The following is an 18481-nucleotide window of genomic DNA, read 5'->3' as shown; positions in this document are numbered from 1 at the left end:
TGTAGTTCCCAGATAAGTCTTGCTCCTCAGGGGTGGAGCTTAAAACAATACAAATAATAAAAAAAAAGTTCCTAGTGTTTTCCTTTTGATTCAGTGACCAAAAAAAAATTGCTCTCTATTCTATCATAATTGAAGATGTAAATTTATTTTCATTTAATATTATATCATACGTTTATTAAAAAGACTAAAAACTAACATATTGCTGGATATGTTGCTAAACAGCAAGTGTCATAATATTAAAGAGGTTATCCACTACTTTTACATTGATGACCTTTTCCTTAGGATAGGTCATCAATGTCTGATCGGCCAGGTTCCGACACCCTACAGCCCTGCCAATCAGCTCTTCTCAGTGGCGGCAGTTGCAGAAGGCAGCCAGAAATGCTCAGTACAGGAGCTTCCCCACCTCCTGATAGTGGCCATGGCTGGGAACTGCACATCCATCTTCTATTGATTTGAACAGGAAGTTCTCTTGTGGGTACTGGTGTTATGCTGCTGAAGCTTAGCTGATGCATTGCAATTTTTTGGAGCCCAGTCAGCTGCAGCCTAAAGGGCCATTTATACGCTGCGACATCGCTAACAATATATCGTTGGGGTTATGGTGTTTGTGACGCACATCCGGCGCCGTTAGCGACATCGCAGCGTGTAACACATACGAGCGACCTTAAACGATTGCAAAAATCGTTGGTCTGTGATACGTCGTTCATTTACCAAAAATCATTGTCTGGTCAGTAGCGAGGTTGTTTCTCGATCCTGCGGCAGCACAAATCGCTATGTGTGACACCGCAGAAACGAGGAACAACCTCGTACCTGCGGCCGCCCACAATGAGGAAGGAAGGAGGTGGGCGGCATGTTCTGGCCGCTCATATCCGCCCCTCCTCTTCTATTGGGCGGCCATTTTGTGATGCCGCCGTGACGTCGCCTTGACGCCGAATGCACCTCCCCCTCGAAGGAGGGATTGTTCGGCGGTCACAGCGACGTCGCTGAAAAAGTATGTGCGTGTGACGCTGCCGTAGCGATAATGTTCGCTACAGCAGCAATCACCAAATGTTGCACGAACGACGGGGGCGGGTGCTATTGCGCACGACATTGCTAGCTATTGCTAGCGATGTCGCAGCGTGTAAAGCACCCTTTAGGGGTGCTTCACACACAGCGAGCTCGCTGCCGAGATCGCTGCTGAGTCACAGTTTTTGTGACGCAGCAGTGACCTCATTAGCGATCTCGCTGTGTGTGACACTGAGCAGCGATCTGGCCCCTGCTGCGAGATCGCTGCTCGTTACACACAGCCCTGGTTCGTTTTCTTCAAAGCCGCTCTCCCGCTGTGACACACAGATCGCTGTGTGTGACAGCGAGAGAGCGACAAATGAAGCGAGCAGGGAGCAGGAGCCGGCGTCTGGCAGCTGAGGTAAGCTTGTAACCAAGATAAACATCGGATAACCAAGGTGGTTACCCGATATTTACCTTAGTTACCAGCCTCCGCAGCTCTCACGCTGCCTGTGCTGCCGGCTCCGGCTCTCTGCACATGTAGCTGCTGTACACATCGGGTTAATTAACCCGATGTGTACAGCAGCTAGGAGAGCAAGGAGCCAGCGCTAAGCAGTGTGTGCGGCTCCCTGCTCTCTGCACATGTAGCTGCATTACATATCGGGTTAATTAACCCGATGTGTAATGCAGCTAGGAGAGCAAGGAGCCAGCGCTAAGCAGTGTGCGCGGCTCCCTGCTCTCTGCACATGTAGCTGCATTACATATCGGGTTAATTAACCCGATGTGTAATGCAGCTAGGAGAGCAAGGAGCCAGCGCTCAGTGTGCGCGGCTCCCTGCTCTCTGCACACAGCGCTGGTAACTAATGTAAACATCGGGTAACCATACCCGATGTTTACCTTAGTTACCAGTCTCCGCAGCTTCCAGTCGGCGGCTCCGTGCAAGCGCAGCGTCGCTTGCACGTTGCTGCTGGCTGGGGGCTGTTCAGTGGTCGCTGGTGAGATCTGCCTGTTTGACAGCTCACCAGCGACCATGTAGCGATGCAGCAGCGATCCTGACCAGGTCAGATCGCTGGTCGGATCGCTGCTGCATCGCTAAGTGTGAAGGTACCCTTAGAGTCTGGCTGCAGCAGTGAAGCTTGTTTGCATATCCTTTTGTCTATGTTCCCTTGTTTGTCCTACTTCCCCTGTGTGTTATTACCATAATGGGGCTATCTAGCATGCTCTCTGGCCATGTCAATATTCAGGGTGAGAGGAGGGACAATAAGGGGACTAGGCATGTGATGGCAATAAGGGAAAGGACTTGTATAGGGACGTCAGGGGAGCTCAGGTACTAGACACAGGTTAATGTCAGGAGGTGGCTCATCCCCCACTCCCTATCATCAGAGCCTTCCTCTCCTTTACCATCCCTTTTGATACCCATGTATTTCGCCATATGCCGGACAGTCGTTGGTCCATGCGCATCTATGACGCCGTGTGTCGGACACTTGGCAGTCTAAATGTGACATCTGGTGGGTCATCCAATCAGCCACACAAATCCAGCTTCAGTTGCTGCAATCATCCCCTCTGGGCTTGACTGATGTTACCACCTTTGCCCACAGCCCACGTCTTCTCCATGCTGTTTATCTAGTGCATGCTCGTGACATGTTTGCTGCTTGGTAATTCTCAATTAAATTGGCTGCATCCCAACTTCATCAGGAGAATATGCAAGCCCCAGAAACCTCTATGTAAGCCCAGCTACCAAGGATGTTGTGCATACGTGCAAAATTCACAAAACATAGGAGAACATATGGGCCAAAAAAGATGTAAGGGGAGGTAATTGCAGCAACCAAGGCAGAACTAGTTTGGGTATGTATATGTAGTGCCCCACAGGGCAGATGTTTTAACCTACTTGTTGCCAGGTCAGGGGTGCAGATCCTCTGCGTTGTCACGGGGTGGCCTGCCCCAATACCGTTGCCCCGAGGTGTATAGAATGGAGGGTCGGAGGGTGGTAGGGACACAGGATGGAGGATGGGGGTGGTAGTGAGAGATAGGAAAGTCTATTAGATGATCATGATGCCACCTGTGGTACGCTGCCAGGAATGGGGGCCGCCGCTGCAGGGCCTGTCACCGGGGTAGATGTTGGGTGCAGCTGGGATGGTGTCGCTCCCCACAGGTGGAGCGGGATTACCCCGGGGAGGATGACGGGGTTGATGGTAGTCCCCATTGGTGCTGCAGAGCTGGGTAACGGTACCAGTAAAGAAGAGGCAGAGGCAGGGGCTGTGATTTCAAGTCTTTTTACTCACAGGTAGTTCAAGCGCTGTCCTAGAGTACCGATCTCTGCCACGATGGGCTCCAGCCGATCCCGGATAGTTGGCTGTCACCGCCGGTGCCCGTGAAAGTCTTTTAAGGAAGTGTCCCTCGGTTGCTATCCGGAACCCAGGCCGAGCCTCGTGCTTCAAGCTACGGGCCCACAAAGAGAGAGAAACACTAACTCCAGTTGTCAGTGCTAGATGTTGTGCCCAGGAAGGTTCTGTCTAAAGTGTGTTGGTTGTGCCTACTTCTACCCCATGTGGTGCCCACCCCCAGTGGTTTTCATAGCGACTGGGGAAGTCCCATGCTTCGTGATGGCTAACTCCCCTGTCTGCCCTAGTCCACCCCCTGTGAGTAAGCACCATACTGTGGTATATGTGTGTGTTGTGAAGGCACCGGCAGGTTAACCCCCTACTGACCCGGGATAGATATTACCCCTGAAAAGTGGTGTCATACCCTGTGTTGCCTGAAGCCCAGAGGCGCCACAGATACGCATGCTTAAACTAAAATGGTCAAAAAGCTGCCTAAACAACCATTTTTGCTACTAGTTGCTACCTAAATGTATCATCCTATAGGTCATATGCCAGGAGATTTGTTTTAATCTGACATTTAAACACAAAATGTCTGTTTTTCGTGGTTTTAAAGCTTAAAAAAAAAACCCAAAACTGCTAAGGCTGTGTTCACACTTGCATTCAGACATTCCGCTAATCTGTCCTGTTTTGAGAAATAAACAAAATGAAGGTCCAAAATGCATCAGTGTCTGGGCAGATGCAAATGGGAGGCACCCCCACTGATTCTTACAGGTGTATTGCTACATCCCTGCACTCCTTTATCTGCCCTCCTGCAGGGACGTGCTGTCACTCACCACCACGGCTGGCTTCTTCCATTCTGCCCGACGTCTCTACTCTCCATGTGGGTGCCTCCTTCTCCCTCCTTCCGGGGCCTGTGGGCACAGAACAGGGCCTTCAGGAGTGCTCCTGCAGCGTGCGTGAAGGACCTAGAGGCAGAGGGAGGAGCTAGAGGTAGAGGGAGGAGCTAGAGGGAGAGGGAGGAGCTAGATGGAGAGGGAGGATCTAGAGGCAGAGGGAGGAGCTAGAAGTAGAGGGAGGAGCTAGAGGCAGAGGGAGGAGCTAGAAGCAGAGCTCCGCCACATCTCCCTCTTCTATCTAGATAGAATCTCATCAGTAACCGCTGCCATCTCCTATCTCAGTAATGGGAAAGTCTTCACTGAATACAGATTTTACCTCAGAATTGAGAATTTTGTTAATAACTGATCAATTCTGGCAGAGAAAGCAAATTTCTCTGATAAGATATATTACAAAGTTTCTTATTTTCATGTGTATTATTGATTTATGCAAAATAAAGAAAAACGACAGGTATGCTTTAAGCTGGTTGGCCCAGTTACAAATTCTGCATTGATGCCAAGATTAGATAGGTCAAAAGATAGATAGATAGATAGATAGATAGATAGATAGATAGATAGATAGATAAATAGATAGTGTTTTTTGATAAGGTACATGTGAATAATCACGGGTGGGATTACATCACTGGCCTCTAGGCTCCTCTGACCTCCTCTGCACATGAGCAATCATTTTGTGATCAGCAGAGATGTTTGTGCGTGTGGCGCACAATGCTAAGAGCAGTAGGTTGGCTTTGAATTGCAGGTGTAATGTTGGCACCGTCTCAGGGTGATGTGGGAACGTGTTACTTTGACGTGCGATTTCATGACACCTTCTACAACACAATTGTGCTGATCATTCCTATTTTTTCTTTCTCTGTGCTTTGGGTGAGCATTAGACACCTCATTGCACACTCTGAATAAAACATCGATTCTGTAACATTCCAGCTCACAATGTCAGCTGCTAAATTTAACAAAAGATACTTTCATCATAACAGCAAATATAAACTTCCATAAATGGGAAGTATTGAACGGTCTTGTAAGACACTGCAAGGTGGTACCTTAAATGCTGAGAAAGTGGAGCTGTCAGCAGACGGTCTGAAACGAGATATGTTCTATCTGACAGACAGAAATAGTCCTTCCCTTTTCCTGTGTGAAGGTATTCTATGAAGAGCACATGCCTCAGCTCTCCTGAGAGACGCTACATAGAAACATATCCCTAAAACTACTGATAACAAGGAATCAGACTACACAAGGACATTTACCAAGAAACCTCTTTTTAACAAGGATAAGGAGGTGCTAAGTATCCAGAAATGTTATGGTATATTTAGTATGTAAGTCAATCATGTACTTGGATAGAATAGAGAAGTTTAATGAATAGAGATGATCGAATACCTCAGATATTCGGCTTCGCGAATATTTTCCTAATAGGTTGCCGCTATTCGACTACTCGCGAATATTCGATGTGCAATGTAACTCTATGGGAAACCTGAATAACAACTATTCGGAACTATTTGGGCTTCCCATAGACTTACATTGCGCATCGAATATTCGCATAGCGGCGACCTTTTCATCGGATATTCGCGAAGCCGATCATCCCTATTAATGAACTTTCCCTAAGTTTTATAATAATATTTTTGATTACTATTACACACAGAAAAGCAATACATATGTACATACAGTCATATGAAAAAGTTTGGGCACCCCTATTAATGTTAACCTTTTTTCTTGATAACAATTTGGGTTTTTGCAACAGCTATTTCAGTTTCATATATCTAATAACTCATGAACTGAGTAATATTTCTGGATTGAAATGAGGTTTATTGTAATAACAGAAAATGTGCAATACGCGTTTAAGCAAAATTTGACCGCTGCAAAAGTATGGGCACCTCAACATAAAAGGGACATTAATATTTTGTAGATCCTCCTTTTGCAAAAATAACAGCCTCTAGTCGCTTCCTGTAGCTTTTAATGAGTTCCTGGATCCTGGATGAAGGTATATTTGACCATTCCTGTTTACAAAACAATTCCAGTTCAGTTAAGTTTGATGGTCGCTGAGCATGGACAGCACGCTTCAAATCATCCCACAGATTTTCAATGATATTCAGGTCTGGGGACTGGGATGGTGTCAGGGCCGGGAGTACTGGTGGGCCCAGGAGGTGGATCCACTGGACCTTGCACCCCACCGGAGGGCAGGGCACACGGCAGCCGGAGCACTGACGTGGCAGGGACAAGTATAAGCAGGTCACCAGAATCACAGAGTTCTTTAAGACCGTAATGTAAACAGGCAAGGTACCAGAGTGCAAGGACAAGAAGTCAGTAGGACACGGTACCAGGGGACCTGAGCACCTAGCTCATAAGACTAGCTACAAGACACGTTGATCAGGCCCCGCCCACATGGAAAGGCCAGTCTTATATACCCAGCACAGCCTCATGTCATTTCCTGCTGCAGGTGTGCTGGGCCTATAAGACCAGGAGAGTGGGCGCGGCCTGGTCCTATACAGAACCATGTGGCTAAGTATCAGAGTCAGACTCATAAGACCAGGACCAGGACACAGGAGAGCACGAGCGGGAGTGGCAGCCATGACTGGTGAACACATGGACTGGATCAGTGGGTAAGGAGCGGTGCTGGGACACGGGGTGCGTGACAGTACCCCCCCCCTATGCCCCCCCCTCCGTGCACAGAACCCCAGGGGCACCCCGGATCGAGTCACCGGACCAGGATCCAACACAAAGGCGGGGAAGGACCGCTGATCCCGTACCGCCTTCCTGGCCGCACGACGCCTAGCCGATCTACCAGCAGTGGCAACGGGAAGCGGGGGGAGACACTCAGAAGCAGGACTGGAGTCCTGGACGACCGGATCGGGCGCCTCGGACCGGATACAGGACAATGTCTCTTCCTCGGTAGCCGGTGGCATCACAGTCTCAGTTGTCAGGGATGGCGGAACGTCGCTGGAGTGCGTCGCCTCCTCTGGTTCCGGTGGCACCACAGTCTCAATTGTCAGGGATGGTGGAACGTCGCTGGAGTGCGTCGTCTCCTCTGGTTCCGGTGGCACCACAGGTACAAGTGACAGGAGTTGTGGTACGGCACTGGACTGCGTCGTCACCTCTTCCTCTTCCTGCGGCATAACAGGTTCAGGTGACAGGGGCCGAGGAACGGGCTGTAGGCAGTGGTCATGACACAAGGGCCCCCAGCGAGTAATAGCGCCAGAGCGCCAACTAATGGCAGGGTCATGGAGTTGAAGCCAGGGCAGACCCAGCAGGAGCTCAGGAGCCATTCTTGGGATGACATAGAAGGCAATGGTCTCAGTATGCAAAGTGCCAACCTGGAGTCTCACGGGTTCAGTGGTATACCGGACAGGTTCGTATAGTGGTTTACCATCCACGGAGGCGAACCAGAGGGGCTTGGCAAGCGGGATCACAGGTACCTGGTATCGGTTCACTGCAGACTGGTGTATGAAATTACCCGCTGCCCCAGAATCAATGTGGACCTCTGCTGTGAACCTGATCTTCTCCGTCATCACCTAGACAGTCTGCGTAACTGGAACGGAGGGGATTCCGGTGCCAAGGGTGGTGGTTCCCACCTCCCCTTGGACCTGGGGTCTACCAGGTTTCTCCGGGCAAGAACGTAGCATATGTGACCCGTCTCCGCAATAGAAGCACAGGCCCCGGGCGAGCCATTCTGCATGGCGTTGCTTGGCCTGGGTCAGACGGTCCACCTGCATGGGTTCTGGCGATAAGTCATGGAAAGGCAGGGACGAGGGAACGGTAGGTCTCTGCGGGGGCAAGGCATGGCAAGGTGGTCGCTTCTCCCGGACTCTCTCTTTGGTACGCTCCTGAAAGCGAAGATCAATCCGGGTGGCCAGGGAAATCAAAGCGTCCAGGGTATGAGGGACATCACGGCCGGCTAGTTCGACCAGAGAGACCCTCCCAAAAGGCCGCTGTTAAGGCCTCATTGTTCCAGCCCAGCTCCGAAGCGAGCGTGCGGAACTGGATCGCGTATTGGCCGACTGTTTGGGTCCCTTGGCGTAGCCGGAGGAGCGTAGAGGTCACTGCGGTAGTTCGCCCGGGTTCGTCGAAGGTGCCTCTGAAGGCTCGCAGGAACTCCTGGATGTCGGTGATCATTGGATCCTCGTTTTCCCACAGGGGGTTAATCCAGGCCAGGGCTTCGCCTTCCAGGTGTGACATCAGGAACGCCACCTTGGCCTGGTCTGAGGCAAACAAGTGCGGGAGCAACTGGAAGTGCAGAGAGCACTGGTTCAGGAAACCGCGGCAGGACTTGGGATCCCCTGCATAGCGAGGCGGAGCAGCGAGGCGAAGTTGCGAGGCCGTGGAAGAAACTGGTTCGGACCTGGAGACTGGTTGCTGCGTGGACGAGACGGCAGTCTGCAGCGTATACAACCGGTGGTCCACGGACGTCATGAATTTCAGCATCCGGTTCAGGGTTTCACGCTGTTGTGCCAGCTCCTGGCGCAGCTCAGCCAGCTCCGATGTTTGTGCTCCAGCGGGATCCATGGCCTGATCAATCTGTCAGGGCCGGGAGTACTGGTGGGCCCAGGAGGTGGATCCACTGGACCTTGCACCCCACCGGAGGGCAGGGCACACGGCAGCCGGAGCACTGACGTGGCAGGGACAAGTATAAGCAGGTCACCAGAATCATAGAGTTCTTTAAGACCGTAATGTAAACAGGCAAGGTACCAGAGTGCAAGGACAAGAAGTCAGTAGGACATGGTACCAGGGGACCTGAGCACCTAGCTCATAAGACTAGCTACAAGACACGTTGATTAGGCCCCGTCCACATGGAAAGGCCAGTCTTATATACCCAGCACAGCCTCATGTCATTTCCTGCTGCAGGTGTGCTGGGCCTATAAGACCAGGAGAGTGGGCGCGGCCTGGTCCTATACAGAACCATGTGGCTAAGTATCAGAGTCAGACTCATAAGACCAGGAGCAGGACACAGGAGAGCACGAGCGGGAGTGGCAGCCATGACTGGTGAACACATGGACTGGATCAGTGGGTAAGGAGCGGTGCTGGGACACGGGGAGCGTGACAGATGGCCATTCCAGAACATTATAATTGTTCCTCTGCATGAATGCCTGAGTAGATTTGGAGCGGTGTTTTGGATCATTGTCTTGCTGACATATCCATCCCCTGCGTAATTTCAACTTCGTCACTGATTCTTGCACATTATTGTCAAGAATCTGCTGATACTGAGTTGAATCCATGTGACCCTCAACTTTAACAAGCATGATGGAACCTCCACCAAATTTTACTGTGGGTAGCAAGTGCTTTTCTTGGAATGCCGTGTTTTTTTGCCTCCTTGCATAACGCCTTTTTGTATGACCAAACAACTCAATTTTTGTTTCATCAGTCCACAGGACCTTCTTCCAAAATGTAACTGGCTTGTCCAAATGTGCTTTTGCATAACTCAGGCGACTCTGTTTGTGGCGTGCTTGCAGAAATGGCTTCTTTTGCATCACTCTCCCATACAGCTTCTCTTTGTGCAACGTGCACTGTGTTGTTGACCGATGCACATTGACACCATCTGCAGCAAGATGATGCTGCAGGTCTTTGGAGGTGGTCTGTGGATTGTCCTTGACTGTTCTCACCATTCTTCTTCTCTGCCTTTCTGATATTTTTCTTGGCCTACCACTTCTGGGCTTAACAAGAACTGTACCTGTTTTCTTCCATTTCCTTACTATGTTCCTCACAGTGGAAACTGACAGTTTAAATCTCTGAGACAACTTTTTGTATCCTTCCCCTGAACAACTATGTTGAATAGTCTTTGTTTTCAGATCATTTGAGAGTTGTTTTGAGAAGCCCATGATGCCACTTTTCATAGGAGATTCAAATAGGAGAACAACTTGCAAGTGGCCACCTTAAATACCTTTTCTCATGATTGGATACACCTGCCTATAAAGTTCAAAGCTCAATGAGGTTACAAAACCAAGTTAGTGCTTTAGTAAGTCAGTAAAAAGTAGTTAGAAGTGTTCAAATCAAGAAATTGATAAGGGTGCCCATACTTTTGCACCTGTCAAATTTTGTTTAAATGCGGATTGCACATTTTCTGATAGTACAATAAACCTCATTTCAATCCAGAAATATTACTCTGTCCATCAGTTATTAGATATATGAAACCCAAATTGTTATAAAGAAAAAGGTTAACATTAATAGGGGTGCCCAAACTTTTTCATATGACTGTATACTTACCTACGAGGTATCTTGGAGTACTTCCCAAAAAGTGCCTGGTGCCCGGAAGGTCATATATAAAAGTATTGTCCGATGAAAATTGTTACATTACACTTTAGGTTTGTGATTGAAACAGTTATTAATTAGTATCTACTAATTAGTGTTCGGGTGTAGCATAGTTGGGGGACTTCCTGCAATCTCTGGTGGCCAGTAAAAACATTTTCTTTCCATGAGGTCAGGAGAAAGTTTGCAATCCTTGGTAGTATAAAGCTGAGGCCACACAAGCACTACAGCGAGTGAATCGCATGACACTTGGTTCCCGCTCTGCTGTCAGTCACAGTCATTAGGACTCCCATTCATACAATTCTAGGGATTTTAATGAATAAAATATTACTGGAACTTTTCTCATAAAAAATATCAATCTGATCAGCTCCTCCTCCCCTCTAACACCCTACCTGCAGATCAGATACCTTTTTCAACATTACAGGTCCCCTTTGAAAAAGATCATTAGCAAATCTCACAATACAAACTGCATATATTATTAAATGTATCTCTTAGACCTTACAAAGCTGCTGTAGTTACTTTGAAAATCCATGCCACAATGACTGTATAAGGCTATGTGCACACGTTGCGTTTTTTTCAGTGCAGAAAGAAACGCACCCTCTGGCAGAGGGGACAATTGTAAACAATGCGTTTTGGGGAAAAACGCATCAAAAACGCATGCGTTTTTTGTGCGTTTTCTTCAGGTGCGTTTTTGACCACATGATCCAGTGACAGTGCCACAGTACATCCAGTACACAGTGCCAGCCTTCCTGCAGAGATGTGAGTGTGAGAGCGTGAGAGCAGCGGATGCTAGTAACTAAGGTAAATATCAGGTAACCAAGGAAAGGGCTTCTTGGTTACCCGATGTTTACCGTGGTTACAGCTTACCGCAGGCTGCCAGACGCCGGCTCCTTGCTCCCTGCTCGCTTCAGTTCGTCGCTCTCTCGCTGTCACACACAGCGATGTGTGCTTCACAGCGGGAGAGAAACGTCCAAAAAATGAAGCAGGACATTCAGCAACGACCAGCGACCTCACAGCAGGGGCCAGGTCGTTGCTGGATGTCACACACAGTGACAGTAAAGGCCCCGTCACACTAAGCAACATCGCTAGCAACATCGCTGCTAACGAACAACTTTTGTGACGTAACAGTAATGTTGCTAGTGATGTTGCTTAGTGTGACATCCAGCAACAACCTGGCCCCTGCTGTGAGGTCGTTGGTTGTTGCTGAATGTCTTGGGCCATTTTTTAGTTGTTGCTGTCCCACTGTGAAGCACAGATCGCTGTGTGTGACAGCAACAACTAAATGTGCAGGCAGCAGGAGCCGGCTTCTGCGGACACTGGTAACCACGGTAAACATCGGGTAACCAAGAAGCCCTGTCCTTGGTTACCCGATATTTAGCTTCGTTACCAGCCTCCTCCGCTCTCACTGTCAGTGCCGGTTCCTGCTTCTTGCACGTGTAGCAGAGTACACATCGGTAATTAACCCCATGTGTACTGTAGCTAGGAGAGCAAGGATCCAGCGCTAAGCAGTGTGCGCGGCTCCCTGCTCTCTGCACATGTAGCGACAGCACACATCGGGTAATTAACCCGATGTGTGTTGTAACTAGGAGAGCAGGGAGCCAGCGCTAAGCGGTGTGTGCTGCTCCCTGCTCTGTGCACATGTAGCTGCAGCACACATCGGGTAATTAACCCGATGTGTGCTGTAACTAGGAGAGCAGGGAGCCAGCGCTAAGCGGTGTGTGCTGCTCCCTGCTCTGTGCACATGTAGCTGCAGCAGACATTGGGTAATTAACCCAATGTGTGCTGTAACTAGGAGAGCAGGGAGCCAGCGCTAAGCGGTGTGTGCTGCTCCCTGCTCTGTGCACATGTAGCTGCAGCACACATCAGGTAATTAACCCAATGTGTGCTGTAACTAGGAGAGCAGGGAGCCAGCACTAAGCGGTGTGTGCTGCTCCCTGCTCTGTGCACATGTAGCTGCAGCACACATCGGGTAATTAACCTGATGTGTGCTGTAATTAGGAGAGCAGGGAGCCAGCACTAAGCGGTGTGCGCTGCTCCCTGCTCTCTGCACGTGTAGCTGCGTGCGCTGGTAACCAAGGTAAATATCGGGTTGGTTACCCGATATTTACCTTAGTTACCAAGCGCAGCATCTTCCACGCGGCGCTGCTGGCTGGGGGCTGGGACACTGGTTGCTGGTGAGCTCACCAGCAACTCGTGTAGCCACGCTCCAGTGATCCCTGCCAGGTCAGGTTGCTGGTGGGATCGCTGGAGCGTCGCAGTATGACATCTCACCAGCAACCTCCTAGCAACTTACCAGCGATCCCTATCAGGTTGGATCGTTGTTGGGATCACTGGTAAGTTGTTTAGTGTGACTGGGCCTTAAGACTCAACTGATTAGCAAGTGATCTGGAGATAATTTTGTTTTCACTGAACAACCCATTTCCAGCCATATAATAATGATCACCTGATATTGAAAACCTGTCTGTGTGGTGTCACAGCGACAACGATGTCGCTGCTAAGTCACCATTTTCTGTGACATAGCAGCGACGTCCCGTCGCTGTCGCTGTGTGTGACGTCCAGCAAGAGCTGGCCCCTGCTGTGAGGTCGCCAGTTATTGCTGAATGTCCTGCTTCATTTTTTGCTCGTCGCTCTCCCGCTGTGAAGTACACATCGCTGTGTGTGACAGCGAGAGAGCGACGAACTGAAGCGAGCAGGGAGCAGGGAGTCGGCGTCTGGCAGCCTGCGGTAAGCTGTAACCACGGTAAACATCGAGTAACTACGGGAAGCCCTTTCCTTGGTTACCCGATATTTACATTAGTTACTAGCACCGCCGCTCTCACGCTGCCAGTGCCGGCTTCCTGCTCCCTGCACACGTAGCTGGAGTACACATCGGGTAATTAACTAAGGTAAATATTGGGTAAATATCGGGTAACCAAGAGAAGTGCTTTCCTTGGTTAACCGATATTTACCTTAGTTACCAAGCGCAGCATCGCTGCCACGCGTCGCTGCTGGCTGGGGGCTGGTCACTTGTGAGATCTGCCTGTTTGACAGGTCACCAGCGACCATGTAACGATGCGGCAGCGATCCTGATAAGGTCAGGTCGCCCGTCGTGATCGCTGCTGCATCGCTATGTGTGACCCCAGCTTTGGGGTAAGTTCACACAGTGCGTTTTTCGCGGCCTTTTTGCACATTTTTCGGGTGCGTTTTTGCTCAGAAAACTGCATGACTTTGCTTCCCCAGCAAAGTCTATGAGTTTTCATTTTTGCTGTCTGCACACAGCGTTTTTTTTAGCTGCGTTTTTGTGGGCACGCAGCATGTCAATTATTTTTGCGTTTTTCACTGCGTTTTCCACCTATTGAGTTCAATGAGACGTTCAAAAACGCAATGAAAACCGCAAATTGCAAATATAGCTGCGTTTTAGTGCGTTTTTATGACTAAAAACGCAGCTATAAACGCAAGGGGTGGGTAGAAAAGTGACATGTACAGGAAGAGGATTCCTTCTGTCAGTAAACACAGAAGCGTGAATCCTCCCGGTACCGCCACCGCTGCTTCCATTTCCCGCCCGGTGCCATGCGGGAGGTGGAAGCGGCTGCTATATCAAAAGTGAACAGTAGAAACATGTCATACTCACCTGTCTGCAGACTCCCGCTGCCATGTCCGCACCCAGCTCCTCTTCCCGGTACCGCCACCCCCGCTCCGGCTGTGTGCCGGCTCCCAGGCACGTACGATAGCTTCAAGACCTAGCGGTGATCACCTGATGTGGTCACCTGACACATCAGCTGATCGTAAGTCTCGCGGTGACACCGGATTTTACCGCCCGGCCGGCTATGAGCTGATGCCGTCAGGAGGCTTCATCACTGATTACCGGCAGCTCCTGCAGCGGTCGGACGGGAATCAGGATGGACGTGTGTAGTTGTTTTTTTGTTTTTTGTTTTTTTTTTGCACTGCTGCATCAGCCTAGACTGTACAGCGAGCGAGCGCCGAGTGACTGATTCCCCGGCGCTTGCAGTCAGTTCATGACAGCTGCAGACAGGCCGGGGTGATCTCCGGAGTTCAGACGAGAGCACCGGAGATTAGCCTGGGATGTCTGCAGCTGTCATGAAGTGAACCGCAAGTGTCGGGGAATCAGTCACTCGGTGCTCGCTGTACAGTCTCGGCTGTACTCTGGAGCTCAGGTGAGAGCTCCGGCGTGCAGTGCAGGTACCTAAATCCAGGCCTGGCATTATTGGAGATTCCTCCGGTAGCCAGTCCGACGCTGCACAGACATGTGTATTTTTTTTTTTTTTGCACTGATGCATCAGCTGATTGTATAAACGGTTTTTATACAATCAGCTGCTGTGTCATGTGATTCAGGCCTTGAACCTGACACATCATCTGATCGCTTTGCCTTCCAGCAAACCGATCAGATGATATTGGATCCGGATTGGAGCGGGACCCTTGACCTAGGATTACTGCGGAGGGGGGTTCTTTATTTCAATAAAGATGGATTCACTAATTGTGTTGTGTTTTAATTCTAATAAAAATATTTTTCTGTGTGTTGTTTTTTTTTTATCTTTACTAGAAATTCATGGTGGCCATGTCTAATATTGGCGTGACACCATGAATTTCGGGCTAAGGGCCAGCTGATAATACACAGCTAGCCCTAACCCCATTATTACCCAGCGAGCCACCCGGCATCAGGGCAGCTGGAAGAGTTGGATACAGCGCCAGAAGATGGTGCTTCTATGAAAGCGCCATTTTCTGGGGTGGCTGCGGACTGCAATTCGCAGCGGGGGTGCCCAGAAAGCTTGGGCACCCTGCATTGCGGATTCCAATCCCCAGTTGCCTAGTTGTACCTGGCTGGACACAAAAATTGGGCGAAGCTCATGTCATTTTTTTTTTTAATTCATGAAATAATTAAAAACAAAGGGCTTCCGTATATTTTTGGTTCCCAGCCGGGTACAAATAGTCAGCTGGGGGTTGGGGGCAGCCCGTATCTGCCTGCTGTACCCGGCTAGCATACAAAAATATGGCGAAGCCCACGTCATTTTTTTTTATGGGGGGGCAAAGAAATCCTGCATACAGTCCTGGAAGGAGGATGCTGAGCCTTGTAGTTCGACAGCTGCTGTCTGCTCTCCTGCATACACTATTGATGGAGGATGCTGAGCCTTGTAGTTCTGCAGCTGCTGCCTGCTCTCCTGCATCCACTAGTGGATGGAGTATGCTGAGCCTTGTGGGTCTGCTCCCCCTGATTCTCCCTCCAGCATACAGTCCTGGATGGAGCATGCTGAGCCTTGTAGTTCTGCAGCTGTCTGCTCTCCTGCATACACTAGTGGAGAATGAAGAACATATTGAAGAAGGAAACGACATCAGAGCTTTTTTTTTTTCAACAATCTTTAATGGCAATGTTCACTGATTAAAAACGCAGAAAGCAAAACTGCAGAAAAACACGCACCCAAATGCGGTAAAAACGCATGCGTTTTTGCCGCGTTTTTTTGCAGTGGGTGCATTTTTTGTGCGTTTTTTGCAGAAAAAACGCACAAAAACGCAGCGTCAAAAAGACGCAGTGTGTGAACTTAGCCTAACACCCTCATTGATGAGCTCTTATTAACGCTGGTGGTGGCCTGATGTAAACATTGAATGATGCTGCGCTAAACAGATTTTATTGAACAGCATAAGAACTGATCTTTAGCGCCTGACTTCGGCTGCTACACATTGAAGAGAACTGGTCAATACAGCTCTGATGAATGATGTGGAGTTAATAGATGATTGATGAGCATGACGAGGGTCGAACCCACACTCATCTGATATTGATGGCTGATACCATGGACTCTGGACACCAAATTCGTCGTCTTCAATTTGATTTGTTAATAGTTAATCTGACACTGTGAGATGTACATTTTTGACATTTTATATTGGTCTTCTTGTAAGGTGAAACGGGACTGTTCTCATATACGTTTATTAGTACCGTTAAACATTTTACAGCACTAGAATATAATGGAAGTAAATGGGGAACTCAAGCATTTTTTCAGAAAGATTTTCCAATTGACTTCCATTATAGTCTGGTACTTAAGTCGCGTCCATCCGAGCATAGACTGATTGTTACGAGAACCAATCACCTAGGCATGGTAGTGCTCGCTCATCACTATTAGTTAGATATCAATTTACATTTTTCTGCATATAGATATCTTTTTACATTGTGATGTGTTTGTCATTTTTAACCTCTTAATGCCCTTGCCATTTTTTTCCTCGACTTTTCCCAAGAGCCATAACTTTTTTACTTTTCCGTAAATATAGCCGTATAAGGGCTTGTTTTTTGTAAGTGGTACTTTTGAATGAAACCATTAATTTATCAAATAGTGTATGGGAAAATGAGACACAAAATTCCAATTGTGGTGTTGAGGCAAAAAAGTGCAATTCTACAATTGTTTTGGAGTTTTGTAGTTACCATGTTCATTATATGACCAGGTATGATTCTGCAGGTCAGTAAAAGTATGTAGACACCAAACATGTATAGTTTTCTTTTCACTTTTAAGTGGTGAGTAAAACCTCAGACGTTTTGTAAAAAGAAAAAATTTGCTGTTGCCGCCATTTCCATTTCCAAGAACTGTAACATTTTTATTTTTCAAGATCTGGCGCTAAGTGACGGCTTAGTTTTTTGTGCCCTGAAGTGATGCTTTTACTGATACCATTTTTGGGTACATGCGGTGTTTTGATAACCTCTTATTGTATTTTATTACATTGTATTGCAATGTTGCAGCTGCCAAAAAAACGCATTTCTGGCGTTTTTAATTTTACTTTGTTACTCTGTTTACTGTTCAAATTCATTTATTTTATAGTTTGATAAATCAGACATTTCCTGTTTTATTTTCAATGGGGCAAAAGAGGGGCAATTTGAGCATATTTTTTCATATCTTTATACCGTATATATTTTTTCACTTTTTTGTATTTATTTTTCCTTTTAGAGGACTGCGATCATCTGCATCATCAGCACTGCTCTGTATAGCAGAAATCACAATCTCCTATGAATGCTGGCTCACACACGGTGTTCACAGGAGGATTATAATAACAGACACAAGGGTCATCAGCTGAACCCTGGCTGTCAACAACCCATTTGCGCCCACGATCATGTCAAGGGTGCACCAATGACAGCTGGGAATGAAACTGTACCCTCAAAGATTGACAGTGGGATTTAACTGGATTAACAGTCGATCCACCAGCAGTTCTTAGAGGCATATAATGTGCAGGGAAAGATGTGGACATGGTGTGTGAGGCCGCAGCAAAGGCAGGAACATGACCTTTGATGTACATATGCATTAAATGTTGTGAAGGGGTTAAACTCCCCATACAGAATAGACTAACGTCAGCCAAACTTGCCAATATCAACAGGTTTGACTGACAGTCTACTGTGTGTGACATGTTATTGTTAGAGGAAATATTGATCTTGCATGTCTGTTTCCGGACTGCCGATGATATTGTCTCCCTGAGATAAGATGCCACCAGACTTGTCTGGAAATGACTAAAGCCCGCTTTACACGCTACAATATATCTTACGATGTGTCAGCGGGGTCACGTCGTAAGTGACGCACATCCGGCATCGTAAGGTACATTGTAGTGTGTGACAGGTACGTGCGATTGCGATTGAACAAAAATCATCGCATGCACTTCATTCATTCCTCATGAATTGAACGTGCGGTTGTGCAATGTTCCCGAGGCAGCACACATCGCAGTGTGTGACACCCCGGGAACATTGAACGGATCTTTCCTGCGTCCCGCGGCTCAAGCCTGCAATGCGGAAGGAAGGGGGTGGGCGGGATGTTTACGTCCCGCTCATCTCCGCCCCTCTGCTTCTATTGGCCAGCTGCCGCATGTCGTCAATGTGATGCCGAACGTCCCTCCCACTCCAGGAAGTGGACGTTCACCGCCCACAGCGAGGTCGTATGGAAGGTAAGTACGTGTGACGGGGGTTAATCATTTGTGCGGCACGTTAAACAAATTGAACGTGCCACACATACGATGGGGGCGTTGCAAATCACATACGATATCGTATGCGAAATTGCAACGTGTAAAGCAGGCTTTAGCATGTGTCCAGACCTCAAATCT

This window comes from Anomaloglossus baeobatrachus, chromosome 6, assembly GCF_048569485.1.
Source record: "Anomaloglossus baeobatrachus isolate aAnoBae1 chromosome 6, aAnoBae1.hap1, whole genome shotgun sequence".
Lineage (NCBI taxonomy): Eukaryota > Metazoa > Chordata > Amphibia > Anura > Aromobatidae > Anomaloglossus > Anomaloglossus baeobatrachus.
The sequence above is the reverse complement of the archived record's forward strand: the minus strand, read 5'-3'. Positions refer to the sequence as shown.